General features: G+C 33.2%; 1 pseudogene; it reads right to left on the bottom strand.

Moving 5' to 3' along the window:
- LOC149565106 (protein EMSY-LIKE 3-like) overlaps positions 1-27,822 on the bottom strand; it is a 171,091-nt pseudogene that overhangs the window by 121,092 nt on the left and 22,177 nt on the right.

The following is a 27,822-nucleotide window of genomic DNA, read 5'->3' as shown; positions in this document are numbered from 1 at the left end:
CAATAGTCCTATAGAATCATAAGAGGTAGTTCAGCCATGTCATGAATCCTACAAGAGATGCTAGCCCCCTACCAACAATCCCCCTCCTAGCATCACTTGTCATGGCTTGTGAGATTTGAACCTGTGACCAAGCTATAATAACAATTGTTGGAAATGGATGTCTTATCATTGCACTAGAAGATCAACCTATCAATCACTGATACAACCAATAATCTTATAGAATCACAAGAGGCACTTAAGGGATGTTGCAAATCCTATGAGGCCCACTGGCTCACTACCAATAGGGACACATTATACTTTATCATGTGTCAAAATGGCATATTTGGTGAGGACATTTGTCCCTAGGGGTCCTAAGACCCCTAAAAAATAATTAAGCTTATTCAAATGTGTTGAAAGGGGTCATAGAATACACTATGAAATATTTTGACATATTCAATGATGACATGTGTCCATAGGGGTCTAAGGACCCCTAGAAACATATTGCACTAGTTTATATGTGTTCAAAGGGGTCATAAGATAACCTATGACCCCTTATGACAAATTTGATGATGAAATCTATCCCTAAGGGTCCTAGGAGCCCTAGGGAAATTTGTAATTGTTCATATGGGTTGAAAGGGGTTATAGCATAACCTATGAAGCCTTTTCACACATTTGATGATGACATATATTCATAGGGGTCCTAAACTCCTTAGGGACACATTACGCTTGTTTATATGGGTTAAAAAAGGTCATTAGATAACCTATGACACATTCTGACACATTTGATCATGACATGTGTCCCTAGAGATCATAAGACCCTTATGGATTTATTGCACTTGTTTATATGGGTTAAAAGGGGTCATAGGATAACCTATAACCCCTTATGACACATTTGATGATGACATGTGTCTGTAGGGGTCCTCACACCCCTAAGGACACATTTGTCTTGTTCATATGGGTTGAAAGGGTCATGGCATGACTTTATGCCCACTTTTGACACATTTCATGCCAACCTATGTCCCTAGGGGTCCTAGGACACCTAGGGATGCATTTGTTTTGTTCATATGGTTTGAAAGGGGTCATAGGATTATCTATGACTTCTTCCAACACATTTCATGATCACATGTGCCCCTAGGATTCCTAGGGCCATTGGGGACATATTATGTTTGTTCATATGTGTCTAAAGGGATCATAGGATAACCTATGATCCCTTCCTACACATTTTATGATGATGTGTGTCCCTAGGGGTCATAGGACCCCTATTAGAAACAATAGTCCACCAAGATAACTGGGGGGGGGGGGGTGTGAGTCAATTATCCAATAATTAAAACATTTATCAACCTTAAAGAATCTTATCCATTCAACCAAATTAAATAGTAACCATAACAAGATGCACATAGATAATTACACCAGATATGTTAACTAGGGAGAACCTTGATGGGAATGATGCCCACAATATGATGTACTAATATAAATATTCATTGTTAGAGGATGGACCCTGTTTGGATTCTATTACAATATTTAGTACATATGAGTCCATGTTAGGATACTTTGAATCCTTGTTAGAAGATCCCAACCCTATTAGGAGTTGTACAAGACATAAGGAGCCACTATCCACATAGCTTTCAAGGAAAGACCACTTAACTCACTATCCAACTGAATAATTTTATGTATTTTACTTTAACTTCTTTCCTCTGTCATATCAACTAGACCAATCATTTTTAGACTATGTAGACTAGGTTATGAACCTTGGATCCAAGTATGAAACTTCAGATCACACAATAAAACCTTAGCAATGAAGTTTCCCTCATTTCCACTTAGCTCTACTTATCTTCGCATTCTGCTCTTTGTGTTTTTTACAATCATTCACATTCATCCATACTTACACCCATACATACTTCTCTCATAATAAAGTAAAATGTCCTTCCTTTACACCAAATCCATAAAACAATTTCATGAGTTGACTATTACACCTTCTCATTTAATTATTATAGGACCACATTAAGAACATGTTACACTTAGCAATAACATTAATCTTTTACCTTGCAACTTGATTAACTTTCCACAAACATAACATTATGATGAGCGAGCTTGTCCACATGATCACCGACATGTCTTCTTTAGATCTTTAACTTTGGCTTCTTAGAATAAAAAATCTACTAAGAGATAAAACAAGTTTACTAGAACATGCCTCTATAAACTATATCTCAAAACTATCCTCACCAAAACTTTCATAACTTCTTGACAACTTAATATCTTATCACTTCCAAGGTTAGCTACGTATACTAGACACATAGTATAATCTCCCTTTAACCTCGCTACTAAAAGTACTAAATGATCTATCTATAGCAACTTGATCTTTGTCATTGTTATTCTATTAGATATGATAGAAAATTGCTATGTTGACATCAATGACAAACATAGTCATGAATTTAACATATCATCATGATAACGATCTAATCATTTTTCTACCATACTCCCCCACAAGAATTTCATCAACATTCATGGTTCCAACAATCTCCCCCTTTGGCATTTATGGAAACATAGATGAAAAACATCTAGTTCCAAGAATACCAATTGTAAAAGACTATTAATATTTCCTTTCAAATCCTCTTCATCAATCATTCTCCCCCATTAATATACCTCAATGTGCTTTACATAAAACTATCTTTCCATGTTGTACTTTATCCAATTTTGCTTCTTCTAAATATGTTGTACTTGTTCTTACTTTTTTTTCATGCTATACTTCTCCTCCATTTACATCAATGTCAAATGTTTCAGAAACCATTAAATTCTGCAACAAGTGTTTCTTACTTAGCTCAAGTTTCCAAAGACACTATTACAAAACAACATCCAACAAGAGTCCTAGATGACTTTGTCCATCACAAATAATCCCCCATACTAGAAGCATCAGCATTCAGTCCAAACAAACATTAGTGCTTTGTTACACTGGACTAATGCATTCTTGCATCCTCTACTCTAATGTAGGAATGGACATAACACCTAGCATACCTCACAAATACTCAAAAGTCTCTTTGGGAAGAGGCTTACTAAAAATATTTGCAATCTACTCTTTAGTGCTCACATACTCCAATCTAATTTTCTTTTCTGCAACTTTCTCTCTCAACATGTGATACTTGATAGAAATGTGTTTGGTCTTAGAATGCAACACTAGGTTCTTAGATATATTTACTATTCTTGTGTTGTCACAATGTATGACAACAAGTTCACTAAATTCTATCCTTATATCCTTCAACATGTGCTTCATCTGAACAAATTGATTATAATTTTTTATTGATGCAACATATTCTACTTCTGTTGTACTTTGTGAGCTACATTCCCACTTCTTTCTTAGCCAAGAAACTAATCTTCTTCCAAGAAAGAAGGCTTCACCACTAGTGCTCTTTCTTTCATCCATACTGCCTACCCAATCAACATCGATATAAGCATATAGAGTTAAATCATTAGATTTATCATACCACAATCTGAACTCAGGTGTTCCTTTTAGGTATCTAAATATCCTTTTGAATATTCCATAATGTGCTTCTCTTGGACTAGCTTGGAATCTTACAACAATTCCAACTACATTTTCTATATCTGGCATTGTGTGAGTCAGATATTGTAAACCTCTAATCATAGATCTATACTTCTTCTACTCAATAGTAGGTGTCTCGTCCTTTGTAGATAAGTTCTATCTAGTTACCATAGGTGTTCCAACATGTTTACATGTTTCCAAACCAAACCTTTTTAGTAAAATTTTCAAATACTGAGTTTGAGAAATAAAGATTCCTTCTTTACCTTGCACAATCTATAATCCTAGAAAATGTTTCATTTCTCCTATCATACTAATTTCAAATTCCTTCTTCATTTCTTCTGCAAACTTGTCACTTTCATCATCATTTCCTCCAAATATGATATCATCAACAAATATTACCAAAATAATTAATCCATCATCAATTTATTTCTAATAGAGATTACTATCTACCATACCTTTGCTATATCCAAGCTTTGTCAAATGCTTGTCTAACATTGCATACCAAGTTCTCGGTGCTTGCTTCAAGCCATACAATGCTTTCTTCAATATGCATACTAGGTCATTGTCATCTGTTAAAGGACAACCTTTAGCTTGCTCAATGTATACCTCTTCTTCAAGTTCTCCAATTAGAAATGTTGACATTACATCCATCTTATATACTTTGAATTTCTTATATGATGCATATGCTAAGAATAACCTTATTGCTTCTATTCTTGCCATAGGAGCATAGGTTTCATCATATTCTATTCCGTCTTGCCATAAGTAACCTTTAAATAACAATCTTTCCTTGTTCCTTAAAGCTTCACCTTTTTCATTCATCTTGTTCCTAAAAACATTTTTAGTTCCTATCACATTCTTGTCTTCTAGTCTAGGGACCAATTCCCATGTCTCATTCTTTACTATCTAATCTAATTCCTCTTTCATAGCTTGCTTCCAATAATCATCTTTACATGCTTCATCTGCATTCTTAGGTTTAACTTGAGATATCAAATATAGTTCTTCATTGATTCTTCTTCTTGTCATCACATCTTTATCTCTTCTTTTAATGAGTTGTAGAAGATAGAAGGACCCACTATCGAAATAGCTTCTGGGGCAAGACCACTAAACTCACTATTCAATTGATCTCTCAACTATTTCTTGCAGAATAATTGTGTGTACTATACTTTAACTTCTTTCCTTTGTCTTGTCAACTAGACCAATCATTGTCAAACCTTGCAGACGAAGTCATGAACATCGAATCCAAGTATCAAACTTTGGATCACACAATAAAACCTCAACAATGAAGTTTCCTTCAATATCACTGAGCTCTACTTATCTTCACATTTTGGTCTTTGTGATGGTTATAATCATTCATATTCATCCATAATTACATCCATATATACTTATCTAATGATAAAGGAAAATATACCCCATAGGAATATCATGAACATTCATGCTTCCAACAAGGGACACATTCTCCTTGTCCATATGGGTTGAAAAAGGTCATAGGATAACCTATGACCTCTTCTAGCACATTTGATGACAACATGTATCCCTAGAGGTCCTAAGACACCTAGGTATACATTCTGCTTGTTCATATGGGTTGAAAGGTGTCATAGGATAAGCTATGACTCCTTTTGAAATATTAGAGGATGAAATGTCCCTATGATTCCTATAACCCCTTAGTATACATTGTGCTTGTTCATATTTGTTGAAAGCTATCATAGGATAACCTATAACACCTAACTAACACATTTAAAGATAACATGTGTTCCTAGAGGTCTTAGAATCCCTAGGGACACATTGCACTTGTTCATATGGGTCAAAAGGGGTCATAGGATAAACTATGATCACTTTTGACACATTTGATGATGACACATGTCCCTAGAAGTCCTAGGACACCTAGGAACATATTGTGCTTTTTGTATGGGTCGAAAGAGGTCATAGGATAATCAATGACCCCTTTGGACACATTTGATGATGAAATGTGTCCCTAGGAGTCCTCATCCATGTAGGGACAAATTATGGTTGTTCATATGTGTTGAAAGGGGTCATAGGATAACCTTTGAGCACTTTCGACAAATTTGATGATGACATGTGCCCCTATGGGTGCTAGGACCCCTAGGGGTACAATGTGCTTTTTCATATGTGTCGAAAGAGGTCATAGGATAACCTATGACCCCTTTTGACACATTTGATGATGACATGTGTCCCTTCCTAGGGACATCTTGCTCTTGTTTATATGTGTCGAAATGGGTCATAGGATGACCTATGACCACTTCTAACACATTTTATGATAACATGTGTCCCTAGGGGTCCTAGGACCCCTAGCAACACATTATCCTTGTTTATATGTGTTGAAATGGGTCATAAGCTAAGCTATGACTCCTTTTGACTCATTTGTTGATGACATGTGTAGATCATCTAGGGACACATTATGCTAGTTCATACAAGTTGAAATGGGTCATAGGATAACCTATGACGCCTTTCAATACATTTGATGATGACATCTCTCACTAGGGTTCCTACAACCCCTAGGTAAATATTATACTTGTGCATATGTGCTAAAAGGGGTCATAGGATAACCTATGACACCTTTCAACATATTTAATGATGAAACATGTCAGTAGTGTTCCTAGGACCCCTAGGGACACATTGTGCTTATTTATATGGGTTGAAAGGGGTTTAGATTAGGATTCCAAGGGACACATTACGTTTGTTCATATGTGTCAAAAGGACATATTTGATAAGGACATGTGTCCCTAGGTGTCCTAAGAACCCTAGGGATACATTCCACTTTTTCTTATGTATCAAAAGGGGTCATAGGATAATCTATGACCCCTTTTGACACATTTGTCCCTACATATAATATGTGTTTAATATCCTATTTCCTATATTATATAATATTAAAAAAATAATTAATTTTTTTGTATAAGATATTTAAATATATTATAATATAATATGTTATACTATGTAGAATATAATATGCTATACTATATCTACTAATATATATATATATATATATATATATATATATATATATATATATATATATATCTTATCAACTATAGATATTTAATATCACAATTTACAATCACATGCATCATAAAAATAAAAAACACACTTGACATGGATATCACATGGATCATGCAGGGGATAATCATGACCCTTCCTCAACTTTAAATCCCCACCCTCCATTTTTTATGTCATTAATTTATAGATTTGTGCATGAGGATATTGGGTACCCAATTAGGCTTTGTAATCTCCAAGACTTCTTGGTTACCTCAAAAATATGAATTTGTAGTGTTCAAGGGTGTTCGAGATTTCAATGATGCATATGATGACTTAGAATCTGATAGCATTCATTAATCGTAAATGGTTTATAGAGTACAATTTCAACTTTGCCGCAACATAATTCCTGCCAAGATATTAGTTTGATAAGTATTTGTTACTTATCTAAAAATGAAGATGTTGATTTACATACAAATTGAAAATAACTATAACTTTCAAACTATAAAATATTTTTGAAATCTAAAAGTTGTGTCATATTCTATGTTTCGCCCAATAAAAATAAGAAAAAAGAAAATTTAAATTTTGTAATTTCTTAAATTAGTTAAGATGGTTAGAGAAAATATTTTTCTTCCTTGATTATGTTGTAGAAAAAAAATCATAATGAATAATTTAGTCGGAATAAAAATACCCAGAAATATGTGTCACATCTAGGCACGAGTCTACTTTTGATATCTAAAATCTTATAAAAAATTGTATTATTTAATTATGATTAAGGTGGTTAGACATACAACTACTTATTTTTGTCCTAATTTTTTTGTAACACTGTACTAAAATATGAAGTTTTGACCAGTCAAATTTAATTTTTTAAAGATAAGGCCTAGTAGTTTAGAAACTACATTCAATTTCATACATATTCTATTCTTACAAATTGTTAATATAAACTACATAACTTGTTGAAATATGCACATCAAGTTGACATAAATGTAATTTTCTAATTTTGCACTACCACTTTAGGGTATAGTTTAAGCCACCATGATCCCACACATACCCTATAATTAAATCTTATGATAAAGAGGATAAATATTCTAAGGTTCTTTTTTTACTTCCTATTTTAGTGGGCCGATTTGATAATGATGTTATCTTTCAAGTTCTATACTTTCCTTTTGCATACAACATTATGGTAGGAAGGTAGTAGATACATGAAATGCAAGAAGTCAAGTCCATATAACATCAATCAATCAAGTTCTCAAACAATGGCAATGCATTTTTCTCTTCCTAGAGATAATAATTTGTCTATCAATGCTATGACTACGGAATTCTTTGCACCAAATAATAGAGATGGTGAATAAATAATAAGAGTATTTACTAAATTTGAGAAGAAAATGAAACTATTGAATACTAGTATGGGAGAATATCAATTAGAATCTATCACAATAATACCCTCTTCTCCATGCTCTAATAGAAAACCCTATGAGGATATGAATCCATTTTCCTTTGTTATGACTATCTATCATACCTTTTTTCAATATTTAATTCATATGGAAGATGAAAATGAAGAGAGATTTGTTAAGGAATAGATGTATCAAGGTGAAGACACTAAAGAAACTACACTTACTACTGAAATCCCTCCTAAGAAATATGGTAAAGGATATGATTTCCTCACTAAGATGGGTTATGCTAGTCATTGTCCTTTGAGTGATGAAAATATGTTTTTCAGAACTACTAAGTGCCACTCAAGAACATAAGTTTAGAGAGAAACATGGATTGGGATTCTCTACTATTGACAAGGGACCTATTTTTTATTAAAATCTTGATCAAATAAAAGAGTATAAAGAAGAAACTAATCCCATAAATGGGATTACTCAGGAGTATGAATATTTTATCTCCTATATGTCTCTCCTTTAGGGTGAGAAATAACTATGAATTGATCATCATGTTGAAGCTTCTACATCTTATGCAGGAGCACCCTAGGTGAGAGAAATCTTGTATCACCCAAAAATATATTTATTTTCAGTCTTTTTTATTTTAATAAGGACTAGTAAATAGGGTGGTTACTATTTATGGGAACTTTCTATTTTTAGTAAGTTTGTCATATGAGCTCAAAATGTTCTCATTTTCTACATGAAGGTTCATTTTAGAGTTATAAGCCTAACATAAAAATCTTATTGCTCTAGCTTAAGTATCAAAGAATTTATTATGGATTTTTGGTGGAAAAAATTATAGAAAGATCTTTAGGATCACTATTGGAGACCTTAGAGTGCTTGGGTGAGGTTTGAAAACTCAACAGAAGGGTACTTGCATTGTTTTGAGCCTGTAGATTGTTGTGGTTTCACAACGCCTTCCCCATTTCTCCTAGAAATGGGGACCCCCTAGTATATTTTTAATTTTTCCAGATCCCTAGTTTGGGGTCTGAGTCCTTTTAGGGCTCTACCTCGTGTCTATGTCTAGTTTGGCCTTCTGCCAAAAAAACCCTTTTTGATAGGAACTAGAGATTTTGAGGAGAAAAAACTAAATTTTATGTAGAAGGGTGCACTAGAGCACTTAGCACACCTAGCACACCCATTAAGGTGAGCTAGTGTGCCAAGTCTCCAAGTGTGAAGCACTTCCTTTTGGAGGTGTGTACATGTGCATAGGTGCAGGTGCGCACCTCCAAAGGGTGCACTTCATCCTATCCCTATAAAAGCCTAGGATACCCCCTTCACTCTATTCACTTTCTTCTTCCATGTTGCACCCCCGCACTATGTAAGGTACACTAATTTTCATTGAATTAGAACCTATACACACACACACAAACACAATGTTAGAAGGTGCACACCTTGCACACCTATCTAAGGTGTGCAAGGTGTGTACCTTTTCTCCCTAAAACACAATAAAACTTAAAAAGAAAACCAAGTGAAAGATGCACATGTGCCCACCTATCCAAGGAGTGTACATGTACACCTTTGAAAGGTTAAGCATTCCCCAATATTCAAAGTAAGGGTGTGCACATAATACACCTGACAAGGTTCACTATATGCCCATCCATTTTATTTCAAACATGAAACTTTGCACTTTAAGGTTATGCACCTAGCACACCGCTCAAGGTGCACTATATGTGCACCCTTAGTGTTGAACAAGTGCTAAGGGGAAAGGTGCACCTAGTGCATCCTTAAGGTACACAAGGTGTGCCAAAGTTTTTATCCATTAGAGTTAGAAAATGGGTTTTTAGGTGTTGTAATAGGATTTTTAGGTTTTGGGTTCGATTTTTTACTATTTAGAGTTTTTTTAAATTAATTTTTTCAACCTTTCAGACTAATGGATGTCTACTTTGAGTAGATAAAAAGCTTCCTCCTCATCCTCCCTCATTGCAAAGATGGCTCCAAAACCAATGGTCTTCAAACTTTAATGTGTTCAATCAAACTCATGCTTCCAAGATGCATATTTAGAGATCCAGGACACAAAGCTACGTCATATTGACTAGAATGCATTCTTGGTCCTATGCAATAAACCAAATGAGAGGTCCCTTATGGTGTCTACACTTATCATATCAGGGTTAGTAAACATAGTTTCACACCCAGTTTCAATACAATCTTCTGAGCTAGTTATGGAATTAGCAGAGAATTATGTTTTGGAGGAAAAGGTGGTAAAAAGCATAACTAGAGAGATCATTCTAGATATGAGGCCTAAGAAAATAGAGAAATTTTTCCATCTTCCAAGGGCAGATCGATACATTAGGTTGACATACCATCAAGTAGAAAGGTGGTATAGAGAGCATGAACAAAAAGACACATAAATCATTCAATCCTTGTATCTCATTGATAGGACTCCTCTTGGGTGATAAGTAGGGAAAGTGGATTTGACAAGAGGTTATATGAAAGATGATATCAGACATTCCATAGTGCTCTTGAGCTAAATCATGGGATTACTAGTAGCAGAATACTTAAGCATATGGATGGTACACTTCATTGAAACTATTAGAATGGAAAAGATGTCAATTCATTGGGCCTCAATCCTCAATGAGAGTTTAGATGAACAATTGGTGTTGGTCAAAGATGACCAGAGGTTCTATATGAGATCTTATTTGGTGTATCTATTAGCAACAAGAGCTACATATTACCTAGGATTTTTTAGAAGGGGCAACTTGCAAGATTCTAACACATGGCCTTATGTGGTATAACCCCAACTAGTGAGAAAAAAACTTTTGGATCATAAAAAGAAATACAAAATAGTGAATGATGTGTTCAATTTTGTAATCATCTAGTTCATCAAAGGAGATTATTCAAAAAGGATGTTAGAAGAGGCATCAACAAAGATTACATAAATAGGTGCCTACTACATCCAATTCAAGACATTCACTTGTTTGAGGGTAGTGGGTACAACTATAAATCCAAAGAAGCTCCTTACATATCTGTGTGATAGACTCGTATTGCTAAAGATTTTAGGACAACTCTCATTTGTATATAAAAGAGTAAGGAAGAAGCATAAAAAGACCTAGGTATGGACCATCACTATAGGTCCATTTGGTGTTAAAAAAAAGCAAGATATCATGACTTTTGAGTCAGAATGGGATCAATATCCCTTGGAGGATTATAACTCCCCTCATCCCTATTTTGATAACATTGGTAGAGTTTAGTGCTTAGTAGGAAAATAGTTCAAACATGAAGATGCCATATATGATCATTGGATGAATGTAGTAGATGACTAAAAGATTCAAATAAGGGATTATTGTAGAATGACTCTTTATTTGGTAGGCAATGCCTTGAAAAGGAAGGTTCCATTGAAGGTTGTGCAACAAGACACTGAAAAGGTCTTAGATCCCTTGTATAATAGAGATAAGATATAAGATTAGCCTATCATGAATGTAGAGATTGATAGAGAAGAAAATGCAAATATCAATCATAGGGCGAGGCATATCATCCATTTAACCAAGGAATAGATTAAGAGACCATTCAAGCCAAATTTGATCCCACAAATGATAGTTTTCCAAGATGTAGCCCACCTAGTGAAAGGTAAAGGAGCAAAGGTGATAGTGTCAAAATTCATAGCTTAGTCTCCAATTAGGCCAGAAACTATACATAAGCTTGATAGAGAAGTTAGACACTTCAGGGCACAGAAGGGTAAAAATAAAAGGAAAAGGCCTAGTGGTACAAGATCCCTCTTAATCTAAGGATAAATCTCCAATGGAAGATACTCTGAGATAGTTGAGAAAAGAGGTGATGCTTAGACACAAAAGGTAGTTGTATTGTACTGAGGAAGAGGGAATGAGAGAATTAATTGAAGCTCTCAAGAAACTTGAGCCACCCGTAGGTGATGTATGAACATTGGCCTTCATTATGAGTATTCAAAAATAGAACTTGTTCACTAATGTTGCTATCCCTCCTCTACATGTTGATATTGAGGAATTGACCCTAAAATATTATTGAATCAAAGAGATCTTGCTTGGAAAACCCACTATGGATACTGCCAAATTAATGGTCACTACGAGAATCAAAGAAGTGTTTAGGCAGTTCGAACAAGATGAGTCTAAATTGTTAAACCAAGCATAATGTAATCCTAAGAGCTTATTTAAACAAAGTAGTTGGTCCATTGGATTTTGAAAGTCTCAAGGAGACTTTAGGTGCAACACTTGATAAGAAGGATAAGGAGACTGTACAATTAGATCCATTTTTTAAGGGATGTCAGTAATGGTAGGAAAGTTTTGAAGAGAAAGGTGTGCAGATCATATAAGAAAATATTAAACTACTACTCCACATGCACGATAATACAAACAAGTTGGTTGCTACATTTAACTGGGATTTTAGGTTGATGGATGAGATACATACCTGGGGTAAAGAAATGAAATCGTTATAATCAATAAAAGGGTCAAAGGTATCATATGTTGATGGATGTATATATGGAAGATGAGTTAGATAAGATAGATGATTAGATTGAGAAGATTGTGGATGGTAATAATGTAATGGAAACATTACATGTGGATATTCATAAGCTCAAGGATCAAGCCCAAGAGCAAATTTTGGAGGCAAAGAGAGATTATTGATATTTTTGAAGATAATTCAAGGGATAGACTTATGACTGTGCAAGCAGCTATTGAACAATTTCAGAAGACTTTTGAAGAAGCTTCTATTGATGAAGATATTATACAAGCATTTAAGATCGAAGAGGCATTTCTAAAATTAGATGTGAAATTGGGAGATTTTGTAGAGACTCACATAGAGGTGGGCAACTATCGACAAAAAGTACAGGATAAATATGATTCTTTCAATTTGCTAGATGCAACCCAGGTAAAGAAGATTATAGAGAAATTCAAGAACAAATACCCAGACATAGCTCTGGTATGAAGGGGATCAAAAACTAGAAGTTATAATTTCAGTTTTGACACTTGGTAAAATTTTACATTTTTGGACCTATCTTCCAAGGTGCACTTCTCTCAAGGTGTGCAAGGTGTGCAAGGTGCACTTTGCCAAAGGTGTGCCCGAATTTTTTGAAGAATTTAGAGGTGTGCCAATAGTTAACTATCAATTCTAAATTTAGATCTTTCCATGCATCAGAAATGCATTCTGACAATAGTTTAGCTCCTACAAACATCTAGAGAGGGTCGAGCTTCTATTTTTGGTATCTCTAAAGACTCCTACATCATCTAATGGCTTTCTTCTTCCTATTTCCTCATGCTTTTTTTTTTAAGACATGTAAATGCTCATGTACCCATTAAATGATATAAATAAGGGTGGAGTCCTACTTAGCACTAGTTAGAGAGTCAACTTGTACATGAATAATTTTTTATTATTATTTTAAAAGAATATATTTGCATGAAGGAGTCTCTCACTCTCAAAAAAAATTGAAGAGGAGATTTCCTATAAATTCAGGAATGTAATATGTATTCCAGGTTGTTATTTTTATGTAATAATATATGCTATTGGTACTCTCATTCGAAGTGTACTTATTCTTGCTTGAGTGTGTTATATTTTGTGAATCTATGTTCATGGAGTGTAATTGATCCAATAATTTTTTTTTGTTATTTTGATTGATCAATCTTTTAGTTCTGGTGTTTGCCACATGTTTACAAATTTTTTTGACATAATTAGTTGGAGAAGAGATCACCATCACTAGTAAATTTGGACACAATTTTTGACAAATTTTGGTCAAAATTTTGACCCATGTTGGTCAATATTTTGACCAAGTAGTTCATAGCAATTTTTCTCGTTGAAATTTTGACCAACTTGTAGGTTGGTCAAAATTTTGACAAACACATTCGTCAATTTTTTTTTGTCTTTGCTAACTCCAATTTGCTATTTTTGGTTGAAATTTCGACCAAATATTGGTCAAAAAATGTCAAGAAATGGTTTAAATGTCAACCAATTCTTGGTGGAAAACTTTCAAGAATTGGTCAAAATTTACACCAATTCTTGGTAGAAAACTTTTAGGAATTAGTCAAAATTTCCACCAATGTTTGGTCAAAAACTTTCAAGAATTGGTGGAAATTTTGACCAAACTATGAGGTTTTAAAAAAAATAGAGCGGGTGAATCCCCCAATGGATGCCTACCCATGGACTCTCTCTTAGATCATCTTCTTCGACCAGTGCAATTTTAGAAGAGGCTTGGCAGTGGTTGACATTGAAATATGTTGATTTTTCTCATAGTAAAATATAGATGACTCAAGTCTTTGGCATTTAACCAAAAATGAAATACATAAACAAGTGTGATCAAAGGAATTCATATAACATAGTTAAGAAATTGAACATTGCACACTAACTAGGGTGCAATGTTCAATTTCAAGACTTGAGTAATTGAAACAAGGAAAATGGCATACATCCTTCAAGTTAACCCATTCAAAAGTCTCCCTACTTATATTAATATCATAAATGACTACATGTAGTCCCTAACCATACATAAACCATTTTTTAATCAATAAGGGCAAAATCATATATATTAATAGATATAGTTGTTTAATTGTTAAAGTGTCCACATTGCTTGTTTGGAGACTTCAAGCAATGGGATGATGCTCACATTTTTCCATATGGTAAATGTAATATCACTCTTTCTTTAAGGTACCATGTATTCTAATAAAAAAATCAACTTATAACTGGCAAACATTTGGGACCTAAAAGAAAACAATAATTATTCTGCATGTGCAGGCATGTGGGCATATTACTACAATACAAAAAGCACATGTAAAGCTAGATGGATAGATAGAGAATAAACTGAGCATTACAAATGACTGAAAGAACTAATAAAGTTTACTCTAGAAGAATCCATTTCTACAAGAAAGATCTATATTTGGTGAAGGGTAAAAAAGTCTAGGAAAGGCTAGTAGACTAGCAGCAAAATAAGGGGAGTTTGGGAGAAATCATGAGGAAGAGTTGCAAATTTCTAACTATATGACTAGTTGGCCATATCAGGTCACTTTTGAAGTAAATAACCACTACAACTAATAAATTTGCAAGAACCCATTTGTACAAAAAATATCTCTATTTGGTGAAGGGTCAATAGGTCTGGAAAAGAGCAACATATAGGCGACAGGACAAGGGGAGGGCAAGAGAACTAATGAGGAAGAATTACAAATTTCTAGTTGTACAACTAGTTGGGCATATCAATCACTTTAGAAGTAACTTTTTAAAAAATATTACAATAATCATATCCAAGTATCTACTTAAGTGGTACATTAATCTCATGACAATTCCTATTTATTTTAAAGTAAATTTCATGGAAATATTTAGTTGTATAGTTGGGGTTATGCCTATTGCTATAAGTTTTTTCAATTTTAGATCCTTAGCAATTATGAATAATATTCAAACTTGTCATCTATACTAAAAAGGTAAACATAAGCCATAGATCTAGGTTTTTCAGACAACACATAATGAAAGAATGTATGCTATAAGATACCAAATTTGTGACACTATAATCTTTAAAACCCCAACCTTGCAAGAAAAAACACCAAGTAGACAACAAAATATTGTGGCAAGGATCCTACAATATATGAAGTGGGACCTCTTCAAGTATAAGGGTTTTTCAATGGCCTTGTGTTATAACAAGGTTTTTTTTTACTGAGTAGCAAGATTCCACATAGATATCATAATTTCCATAAAACAACAATCAAATTATTAACATTAAACATAAATAATTTCAATACCTTAATTGGATCATAATTGGTAATAACAGCCTCATAAAAGCTATTTTCTTCTGGCTAGCTTGTCCTCACTTTCTTGCCCACCAAGGGGTCAAGAGCTCCATCTTCACTCAAACTTGGAGGCTCTAATGGGCCTTAGTTCCCAAGCTGTCCTCTCCCTGTTGCTAGAAGAGTAGGAGGTAACTGCTGAGCCTTGATTGGGGAAAACAACACATGCATTTGCTAACTCTGCAGTAGTCAACAGTTCTCTTTTATTATAGAACTTATAAATAGTTGGAATATTTTAGAAGAAAAATATTTAAAGCAACAAAATAAATAATTATTGAGAAAATTTAGAAATTAATTGCTCACTGCTTTGGTTTTCTTGCTCTTAGTTCCAAGAGAAGCTCCTCTTTTTGTTGATGATGAAGGTTGTGTTGTTGCAGTAGTTGGCAATGGGATGCATCATTGAATGTGGTGGCATTGGTAGAGATGGCAACACATGAGTTTTTTTCTATTTATTCCATGGTGTTGAAATAGTTGGACTAGGGGATGGATCATGGGCTGGTGGACTAATGCTTAGTAAGTCACCCAAGTTAAGAGTTCCCTATCTCCATTCTTTGATCAAACATTTAAATAACTAATAAGAAACATTTTTTCTAGTACAGCTTTTGGAGATTCTCTAGTGTTAAACAAGAAAAACTTTAAACTATAGAGATCTAACAAGGAGTCTCACAAATAACAATGTGTATAATAGTTAATAATGTTTCATCATAAGAATGTGTCCATCCCCTTAATCAAATGAATGAAACTAGCTAAAACATCAAGATGAGCACATATTTAATTTTTCCCATTAAAAGTTTTTTTCTTGTAATTGTATGTTTACAACAAGCATGAATTGAACCTTATTCATCTCAATAAATCATCTGCATTGACTCTCCACAAGAGTTCCCTATGATCCTCATCAGAAACTCTAAATTCTTTTCTCAACTCAGACATCAAACTCTCTTTTACTTGACATAGATTATTTTTAAAAAACCCATAAGTTTCAAGAAAAAAATATAAAATTCAAGACATGTAACTTAACTCCCTAAAATCTACAAGCACAACAAGAAAAAAATTTCTTCAAAAATGAAATAAATAGAAAGAAAAGAAAAGAAAATTAATATCAATTAATGAAATGTGTGATAGAAGACACTAAAAAATATGTAGTACAAAATAGGTAAATACCCATGTAATTGCATCTGATTGTGCCTTGAAGGCTCTAAGAACATAACTGTATGTCTCTTGTTCAAGCTAGTGAATTAGAGGCTCCATATCATTCTGAATTCTAGCATATGATATTGGACCTACAGAAGGTCTTCCATTCCTAGAAATCTAGCCACCACCTCTTGCTAGTCAATTTTAATGAGAAACAGGAAGACCATTATCTATTCCTACTCTAGTTTTAGAAGGAATGCATGAAAATCATTTTATAGTAGATAAAATGTTTGAACATTGCAATAAGAAAAAATAGATATAGCATTATTGAAAAATGCAATAGCAAGTAAGAATAAGACATGTAGAAATATCATTATGGCCTCAAAACAAGAAATAAGAAGCAAACAATGAATTTAACCGTAAACATAAAAAATCAAGTTTAAAATGATGGAACCATTTTAATTTTTCATTCTACAAAATGTCATACTTGTTCTTCAGTACTGATTCCAACAACTTCCAATTCTCTTCATGTTACAAGGTACTCCTCTCTTTCATTAACTCCATCAAGTTGATAACAGTCAGACTAGTTCAAATAATGAAATGAACTTGGATGTCCCAACTTATATTTTTTAGTTTCCTAAAATAAGAAATGAAGAAAATTTCAAAAAATGGTTCTGCTACTATTAGCATTCTGCAATTTCAAATTGAACATATGTGGATTTAGAACACAAATAGAAAATAAGGAATTAACCTACTTCAATAGTCACTTATAGTCACAATTACCAAAGCATGATGCTACATAACTCTGGGGGTGTAGCACAAAGAAGGTAAAAACAATGATAGTTTCTCTCTAGATCTAAAATTTGGCAAAAATGAGACCTTTCTAGTAGGTATGTTCTAACAATAGCTCCTGATATTCTTCAATTTTTGTCAAACTATAGCTCAACAAATTTACCAAAATGACTACACATAATATGCTTCTTAGTTAGAAAAAATATATAAGAACAAATTGCACTCTTGATTTACCAAAAGGTAAGAAAAACCCCAAAATGAACAAATCAAGGTCTAGAAACTCCTTATATTCAATTTCCTTCTCTTATACATGCAATGGACAATCTTAAAATGAAAAAAGAATTAACCTAGAATTGCTATTTCTAACAGTTTTTGCATTACCAAAGGCTTCTAGAACAAGATTTGATTGCAAAGAAGTAAATAAAATAGAAATAAGATAATGATTATATACAACAATGAAGACATGGTATTAGAAGATTGAGATCACAACAAAAAATGCTACAATGATTCTATTCATAACCAAATTGCCCATTATTTCTTACTTCTAGCACTTGCTACTACACTGATCTCCCCTTAGTTATTGCTTGACCTCCCATATAAGCAAGATAACACATAAGAATTTTGGTGGATTCTATTTTACCTACCCCACTTTATCCACTCACTAGGATGGATTGACTTATCCCCTCATTGATCATCACCTAGTATCCACAAAATGCTTAAATAGATGTATAAAATAGAGCCTCTCTAACACAAAAAAACAACTTCAATCAGAAAATTAGAGAGGGTTACCTATATGCAACATTTTCCACAACAAACACATGAAGACTTAACTCTTTGAATGTTGCCCCTTTGTATTGTTCCATCATTTGACTATCATACAAGTGAGGAAGTCTTCTAAAAGGATTGATGGCAATTAATATACTCCCAGTGTAGGTCTTCTAGTTATCCTCTCATTGATCATGACCCAACATCCATAAAATGTTTAAATGGATGTATGAAATAGAGCCTCTCTAACACAAAACACAACTTCAATTGGAAAGTTGGAGAAGCTTACCTATATGCAACATCTACCACAACAAACACATGAGGACTTAACTATTCAAATGTTTCCCATTTGTATTGTTCCATCATTTGACTATCATACAAGTGAGGAAGTCTTCTAAAAGGATTGATGGTAATTAATATACTCCTAAGTGTAGGCCCTCTAGATACAACATCATGTCATCATAGAATTTTTCTCTTAGTAACACTATTCTATTATTTATTTAAAAGCATATGAATTGCACTTTAACTAAGACAAAAATATAGAACAATGTTATGAATTGCATTGTGCATATAGAAATATAATAAAGTTATGAACTGTGAGCCCCTACCAGCCCCTCTTTGACCAAGGTGATATGATAACATACCACTATAGAGGACAATATTAGAAAATCCACCAGCTCTCTTAAAAATTTCTTTCCCATTTGGCTTGATGGTGCACCACCCCCTTTACTCTTGAAATATCTTGGATGGTTTTCTACAACATATTGCTAAAGACAAAGAAAAACTTTCAAAATTTGGATTTGAATTTACGTCATATTTTCAAAACATTCAAGATCCTAAAAACATAGAAATTGAACTACTATGTATGATCAACTAGATATTTCCCGACTAGCCAAGATCCTAAAATAGTAGCATTGACCAGTTTATAGGGTTTCATCCTGATAAAGGTAAGAGAAGGGTCTAAGAGAAAGTTAGAAAGATAATGTCTACCTCATTCTACAGTTCAACATCCTCAAAATTTTCCAAACATGACCCTTTGCCTCAAATACTTAACAATTCAAATTCTCATCCTTTTTTAAGGCTGAACCCATACTGCATGGTTGGTAATGTGTTGTTGTAGCATCCTTTTAGATTATTTGGGGTTTTATTGCCCAATCCTGAATAATTTCCAAAAAAATACCAAACTTAAATCTAAGATGTGTGGCGAGATTATCCAACACAATCTATAATCTAGCATAAACACATTTGATTTTGACAATCTCTAGTATTCAATGAGGAATATCAAGCTCTAGAAAAGAAGATACATCAGATTTGAATACATAGAAATCGATTCTTGGAAGCAATAACATAGTAGAAGCTAAGTTTGTGCTTAGGTCTAGTTACCAAAGACAATCACAATTCTAAAACTGTATTTGGAAGGACATTGTCTTATCATGACAAATGTTGTCCTAGTGGAAATTGTATTACTAGAGTATTAACAAAGTGATGAAGATCCTCTCAAGTTTACTTGCAACATTCAAAAGTTTCAAAATATTATGGTGTAAAAAAGAGGGAAGCATGCATGCATCCCAACTTTCTAATGTGGCCATCAAGTTGAAGGATCGCATGCATGCAATGACCTTTATTGACCTAAGGAAAATTAGTGCCAAGGATTGGTGAGAAGGTAGGCAAGTACACAAGTCAAATACAAACTCAAAAATGCATTGCTCGTAATCCTCTACAGAGTGGTAGATATCTTGTATGGAAGAAATTGTGATCTCAAAAGGGATACCACATTCAAAGGTGCTTTTAATTTTGATGCTTGGAGGTGGCTAGTGAATACCCCCTTTCTATTGACAATGTTGGCAAATGTCTCTCTTCGAGCCACAAAACCAATGGTTGTATTTTTGGGGAAAGTTTCCTCGAATAGATTGAAAAAAATGAAATTTGAAACAAATGAAATCTTTCATAAAGTGTCCATTATGTTGAGGGATGACTATCTTATGGAAAAAGGTAGATATCGCTCAAATGTGGAAATTACATCATTTCTAATGGGACAGTGCTTGGAATTAGATACAATTACAAACATGAAAAGGGTAGTGTTGGGGTGTGTTTGGGAGGAGTAGAGAGGAGGCATGGAACCAAGAAATAATGGTCAAAGAAAATCTACATTAAAAGTTCATGAATATCCTTCATCAAATATCAATGAACCAATAAATGACTGAATTTTAAAAGCATCTAATAAAATAAGCTTACCAAAAGAGAAGGACTAGATTAAGTTAGCAATTCAAGTTCACATTGAAACAAGGTTCTTAATGTACATGATCTACAAACCAAATTACAAGTTTGATTGTATAACTAAATGTATTAAAATTTTGGAATAAAGGCTATCTTACAATATTAAGCACAAATTATTCTCATGCTCAAATATGTTTTTTTCCTTTTGGCATATATATAGTATAATCTTTAACAAACCATCTTTGATTTAACTACTAAGGATCCACATTTAGATTGATTCTATGTACATGTTTATCATCCCACACACAATATGGTACACATGGAACAAGCATTTAATTCCCATACTAGCAATTAGAAGAAAAACTAACTTGTTTAGTAACTCATGAAAGTTGCATTAACTTATTCATTTAGCATCTGAGACATAAAAGGAGTAGGCCACCAATTTTGGTAGCCCTCTCTGCATTGCTGAGAAAGGAAGATGTGCCTTACCAAACCACAATTGTTCACACAACATATAATACAAGAAGAATTTTAAAAAATCATTTGATAACTATTTACAAATGAAAATACAGAAGATGTCATAGCATTAAAAATGATCTTTTCTCCATGGAATTTTGATGAGCTAAGTGCATATATCTATAAGGTTATGTGTGTGTCTATAAAGAGAGATAACATCAACAATGAACTCTTCTCTTGTATTCTCAAGAATACCTTTGTGAAAATTTAAAAAAACTCATATAAAATATCATACACATTCAGATGGGGAAAAGATATATAGTATACCCCAGTGGTAAGAGATTTTGTATAGATTAAAAGTGTGTCTATGATATTGAAACCATCTCATGGAGAATTTGACATTTGCAAGGATATGGACATATTTTGGGAAAATGAATACTCAATCACTTCAAGATTCCACAATCCATAATGTTACGGAGTAATCACAATAACTGATGATAAGAGAATCAAAATACAAAACCACATTTTTTGGTGCATTAGTAGGACCCAACTTTTAGATAACCATGGTCTACTATTTCTATATTTAGATTTCATTCACACTCATTTGAAGTTTTTATTAGCAATTTTACTAGGATAGATTGTTTTGTCCATTGAAGAATTGATTAAGAGGATATAAAAGGGTATTTCAACCACTATAGATTGCTCCTTGGCTATAGTTTTATTAGCAAAATATTTACTTTCAAATGCACAATTATAAAAGTGCAACAACAAAGCAAAGTCATGGTGATTGAAAGAGAACCCAAAGATAGCATCTTTGACCAACTTGATATCCAATGGTAGTGCCATAGCCTAAACCTACTATGGTTCAGGCATCACCCACTCTAACTAAATAAGTTGTGAAAGCTATTAGAAAAAAGTTGGGAAAAGTAATGTGAAGCTGAATAGTTAATCTAGAATTACAAATGAAAAACCTAACCATTAAAATGACTTGACTTTCTATTAGCATACAATAACTATAATTCTAATTCATCTTATATCTCTAATCTTTTAAACAAATAAAAAAATTCCCATCATAAATAACATGTTATCTGACTAATGTCTGACTTTTTTTGACTTTTTTCAATAACATTCCCTAGTCTAACCAAGGTTTCCATGAGATCTAAGATGTTATTTAGAACACTTTTGCCATGTCTAAATTGATGGTAAGGATGGGTTCATACCTGATTTCCATAGATTTTTGGCCCTATATTGATGATAAGGATGGGTTCATACTTGATTGGCCCTACAAATTCTACATTAGACCCATTCTCAAGGATTTTTGAGTTTTTAAGTCTTCAAATGATCGTACAATAGAGTTGTTAAAAATGAGGATTTTTAAGGGTTTGGGAAGCCTCCTTACTGTCCCCACTTTTTCACCACCTTCCATAGCTTTTTAAAACTCCTCCTTCTCAATATAGCATCTATTTGTAGTCCCATTGAATCCCTCAAAAGTGAAATTCATGAAATGTCTTCTTTTGCTCTTGAGAGCAATTTTAGTGTTGATTGCTCCTAACTGAGCACTACCTAGCTTGCCTAGGGCTTTTTCAAATAAATATCTACATTTTTTTGTTGGGCTCCTACTTTCATAGTCTTACAAGTTAGGGTCTATAGTCTTGGAATCCAAAGAACCATGATTTTCCCATGGTGGAAACAAGAACTACAACCCATTTCCCATTAAACACCCAAAAACTAGTAGTGCATAGTCAAGTTTGAAAGAATTAAATAAAATAATCAAAAAAAATAAAAGAACCAAATCTAATGCATAGAAAATGGAGAAAAAAAAATGTCAAAACTATTCCATCCAACAAGATCACAACCATGCTACTATTTTCTTCCAAACAAGGCAAGAACCAGTAACTGTTATTGTAGAATCATGCACAGTCTACTGCAACCATACTATGGCCACACAATAATGAATGTCAAACATTGGTTAGGGTATCTCAAGAGTTAAATAACCTTCATCAAGGTTGGTGTTTTTTTTTAGGGCCTTTTTAATCATCTAACTTAGTGCAAACCTTTATCAAGGAAAAGTTGCTACAACTTCTCGAAAGCTGCTAGCAACTTTTGAGCAACTTTTTGTTGCCCAAGTAGTTTTTGCTCCAACTTGACTAAGACCATTGCTAGGTCTTCCCAAGGAATTCTTGGGCTTCAAAATTAACTCACTACACCATTTAGATATCCTAAACACATGCTAAGTGCACAGTAAGGAAAAAGTCACGTGATGACAATATACACTGAGGCATTGCCATTTCCAAAGACCAAGGACCTAAACTAGTTGTAAACCATCAAATGAGCTTCAATCTCTTATTCTACTTACATGCTTCTTAGAAGAAGTTCAATCAAAACAAAAATGTGATTGTGAGAGCCTTGGAAGGGTGCTTCTACACCATCATCCCATGAACCCAATCAATCAGTAACAAGAAGATCACCAGAAGTAGCAATGTCCAATGTATCCCAAATCTTTCCAAAGAAGGACTGAGTAAGAGCTAAAGGGTTGTTGATTTGGTGGCCATTTAGTATTTGGCTTGATTAGCTATGAGAAGTACATCTTTAGTTTGGTCAAATGTTAACATGAGAGTGTTTTTTGTGTATGGCTTTGTGTAGGAGGCATCCACCAATACTACCATGAGATTGTGTAATGCAACCTTGAAAAAGAGGTGATTATTGACTGCAACATTGACAAAACAAATAAGATATGGTTTGCCTTATTGTATAGTGAACCTTGTTGTTCCTACACACATCAAATTTCATTGCTCACTATGTTGATTTTGTTTACTTAAAAATGGAAAAATTGTTTAGAATTAACTTTTTTTGATCTATTGAGCTATACCTAATTGAATCCAAAGACTTACTCATCTTCCTTACTAGGAACACTTAAATGCTCTTTATACTACCTCAAAAAGGACATAAATTTGATCCCATTTTACACTTTTATATGATTGTATTTCTCTGAGACATGGGTTATAATGTTATATCTAAACGAACATCTATTTTCCTAATCACAAAACATGTAGTTGACTAGTCACAGCTATGGTTTCCAAAAATAAATATGGAAGTGATTTAGAATAGAAGTGAAAATTGAGGATATCCTTATCTCCTCACCATTAGTTTGCTGCACCTATAATATAGAGACTCATTGTACCCAACAGTGCATCCAAGCATCTAATATTCCCTTCTATGCTTAGGCATGTTCTAGCCAAAATTAAGCCCTATCTAATATAATTGTGGCCTAAACTGAATGGACTAAGTCCTATTGAATCAAATCTATGTTATTTGATTATTCAAAGTAAGGTGAGTTATACAATCACCAACCATATTAAGAAAACTTACTATTTATGATCCTTAGTGTTGATACTACCTCTAACACCACTTCAGTTCAAGAAGAAGAATATTAAGTTGTAACCAAGGTTCTTAGATATCAATCACAATAGGTTCCCTCAAAGTTTAGAGATCCAAACACTTATCCTATGTTTAGACTATGCCCTCAAGGTTTTAAAGGGATGCTAACCTCTACCCTATCTTGAGAATCAATCCATTGGCTAGATTTAGACAGGTGTCTCCTTGGAAATATGTTAGTCCCTTCCTTATCAGGTACATCAAATCTAGACATGGACACTATTGTTGGATTTGTGAGTAACACCATGCTTAAAATATCAACACACAAATTATGACAGTATTGTTGGATTTGTTAGTAAAAATTTATCATGTTTATGACAAAATGAGTGATTGTAATACACAAAAACATGAAACAACAAATTGTTTAAGAAAAACATGGCAACTATGAATGGTAGAAAGATAGACAATTAGCTATCCTCTGTTGCACTTCAACAACACCGATGACTATTCCCAACAAAATTAGACCATAAACTATACCCAAAAATAATTTTCATATCAAATAACTTCACTATTAGAAATACAAAAATTTAAATTTACAAGAATACAAACAACACAAGAATTGTAATCCAATTTCCACAAGAGGGTTTCAAAATGACAAAAGGGTAGGCTCAAAAGTTACAGATGGTATACCTCTTGGGTGCTGAAAACTGAAGGCATCATCTACTCCATAAAGTGACCAATAGCTATCCTTCATATGGTAAACTATGACACAATTGTAACAACATGTCAACCATATCAAGCCACCACTTACATATACCTCATAGGAAGTGTAAAGCCCATGTGATAAATCTATTTCTCATTCTCAAATCCACAACTTATGTTCTATATCTAGTATCTAGAACACAAAATTCCCAAGACCCACTTCTGATCTGCAAACTAATAGATTTCCCTTCCACTCAATAAGGTGATATACAAAGCCTACTGAGGCAGAAAGGAAAAGAGTAAAGCCCCATTGACCTCGATTCACATCATAACCTATAGTCATCTATAAAAAGTTATCCCCATCTTTGTACAAGCCCTCTAAATTACTGATTCCTTCTAACTCTTGGGCATCTCTATTATCAACTCTAACAATGAAATAAATGACACCATTAAAGAAAACTTGGGTCTACAAAGATCTATATGGACTATATTGATATTAATTAATAATGCACAAAAGATGTAAAGGTTGATCACTATACCATGAATTAAAATGAGAATCAAACCTCTTATCTGTGCAACTCATGTGCCGTGTTCAAATCCCTTCTAAATTGGGATCTACTAGTTTAATAAAGTGCAAATAAAAATAAAAGGAAGTTATAATAAAAACCAAGAAACATCATTCATCAAAAGTGTTAATTCAAGAGTGTTATTAGGAGCAAAGCACCAATATCTAGTCCTAGCATTGCAATTGAGTTATCTAGCATGCAAATCAATGTTTTTAGGTGCAACATGAGTTGTGTTGTTCCCAATTGGAGCTATCAATATTTTATATTCGTATACCATGGATTGTGTTAATAGGAGCACTTGGAAGCTGTATGTATGGATACATTGGAATCATTAGATGTATCTTTTCTTATAATGCCTTGTAATCTTATCGTAACTCATGAATATTGTTGTCATAATTTGAAGACATAAATGTATGAAAATAGAAATGACATAATCTTTTATATTAGATGTGTACTATATCATTCATTCTTTATTTTCTTGCTGATGTAAGAAGTCTTTTTTATATGCATTTTAGAAGATGTGACCTAAATCCCATAGTAAGAGCATCTAAACTCCACTTTTGTGTTCTCTCTATAATGAAGACATATGTGGTCTTGCATTAATATCCAAAACATCTAGGAGGTTATTGGAATATGAATAAGAATGTGAATGGCTTTCTACTATAGTAGAATAAGATATCTCACAAACCTATTGTATTGAAGCTCATATATATGTTTGGTGTGCATGAGAGTTAGGATCTCACACATAGAACTCTATAAAGAAACCAATGTTTTAAGATTCTCTTTAAAAAAATTAATTCATACATGAAAAAAAAAAATTTTTGATAAATACATTGATAGCTCGCTTAAAAACTATTTAATAGTATTATATAAAATTTTTGTTCTAACAATCTATAGCAAAAATTTACCTATATAGGTCTAACTTAAATATTTGAGTCTTACTGATTATTAATAATTTAATTTACCTACTTTCTCCATCTACCTCTGAAGCTATTTTGAGAGAGCACTTAGGTTTGCAGGATTTAATTGTAGTCTCTCAACACCATTGTGAAAGAAGGGAAGAAAGAGGAGAATTAATTTTATCTATGGTCCTATTTTCACAAGAATCTCTTTTGAGATTTTCTATATTGGCAGTTCATAATGTAAAGCCTACAATATAGGAATCTTGTGAGTCAACTACAATATCTATTTGGATTAAAAAGAAACTATTTTCTTAAACAAGCATTTTGGCCACTTTTGTCAATTGATGAGTATTTTGAATATGTAACTATAGAAAATTCTTCTCTCACCTTAGCATATCTGGAATGGTCTATAAATTATTGGGATTTTTGAAGGATATGTTGTTAGAACTGGTTTAAATCTAATTTTGCTTGATTTGATTATTAAAAGCTATGTTTTGGTATGCTTTTCATATTTACTTTTAATTTGACCATGAAGAAGCTACACATGCAAATAATTTTTGTTTGCAGATTCCATTAAGCTATGTATCAAATGCTCATATATATGAAAATATTTTCATTCCATTGATTTTCGGTGATTAAATTATTAAAAAAATAAAAATAATAGTTATTAATTTCTTTTCTTTGTTATCTTTATTATTACAAAAATTATAATATCTTTCACCAGTACCACAAGATATGGTTTCTTACTTTTTTGCCATGGCCCTAAAGACTGTAGAATCACCATGCTGAGAAGCAATCAGTAATAAATAAAAATGATTATAATAACATCAAATAGTGTGATTTCTTAGAAGAAAAATAATGATCTTGCATTGTTGTTTCTTCATTGTTTTAATTCACACCCAAAAATATTGATTCATCTCATCAATCACACCGTGCTTGAAAGAAAATCTATACAAAACTAGTATGTCTATGTGTATCCCTTTGTAACCATAAGAACTCTATGCAGAAATACCAAATACCATTAATCATGGACTAAGAATACTCTAACCCTTATAAAGTTTTTCTTTGTGTAACAAAAAAACCCCAACTACATTTTGTGCAGAGCCGGATAGGAAATAAAAAATTAAACAAGACTTTTTATATAACATATGACTATAAGCCTAATGAGGTCCCATTGGGCCAGCTATTCAAAGAGGAAGCATGGCAGTGTTCGCTCGATGAATGTCAAGTTTCATTCTCTCAACTTTATTATGGAAGTGA

Source organism: Cupressus sempervirens, chromosome 3 (genome assembly GCF_028749045.1).
Source record: "Cupressus sempervirens isolate cs-2001-9-10 chromosome 3, ASM2874904v1, whole genome shotgun sequence".
Classification (NCBI taxonomy): Eukaryota; Viridiplantae; Streptophyta; class Pinopsida; order Cupressales; family Cupressaceae; genus Cupressus; species Cupressus sempervirens.
This window is presented reverse-complemented; position numbering and strand designations above follow the sequence as displayed.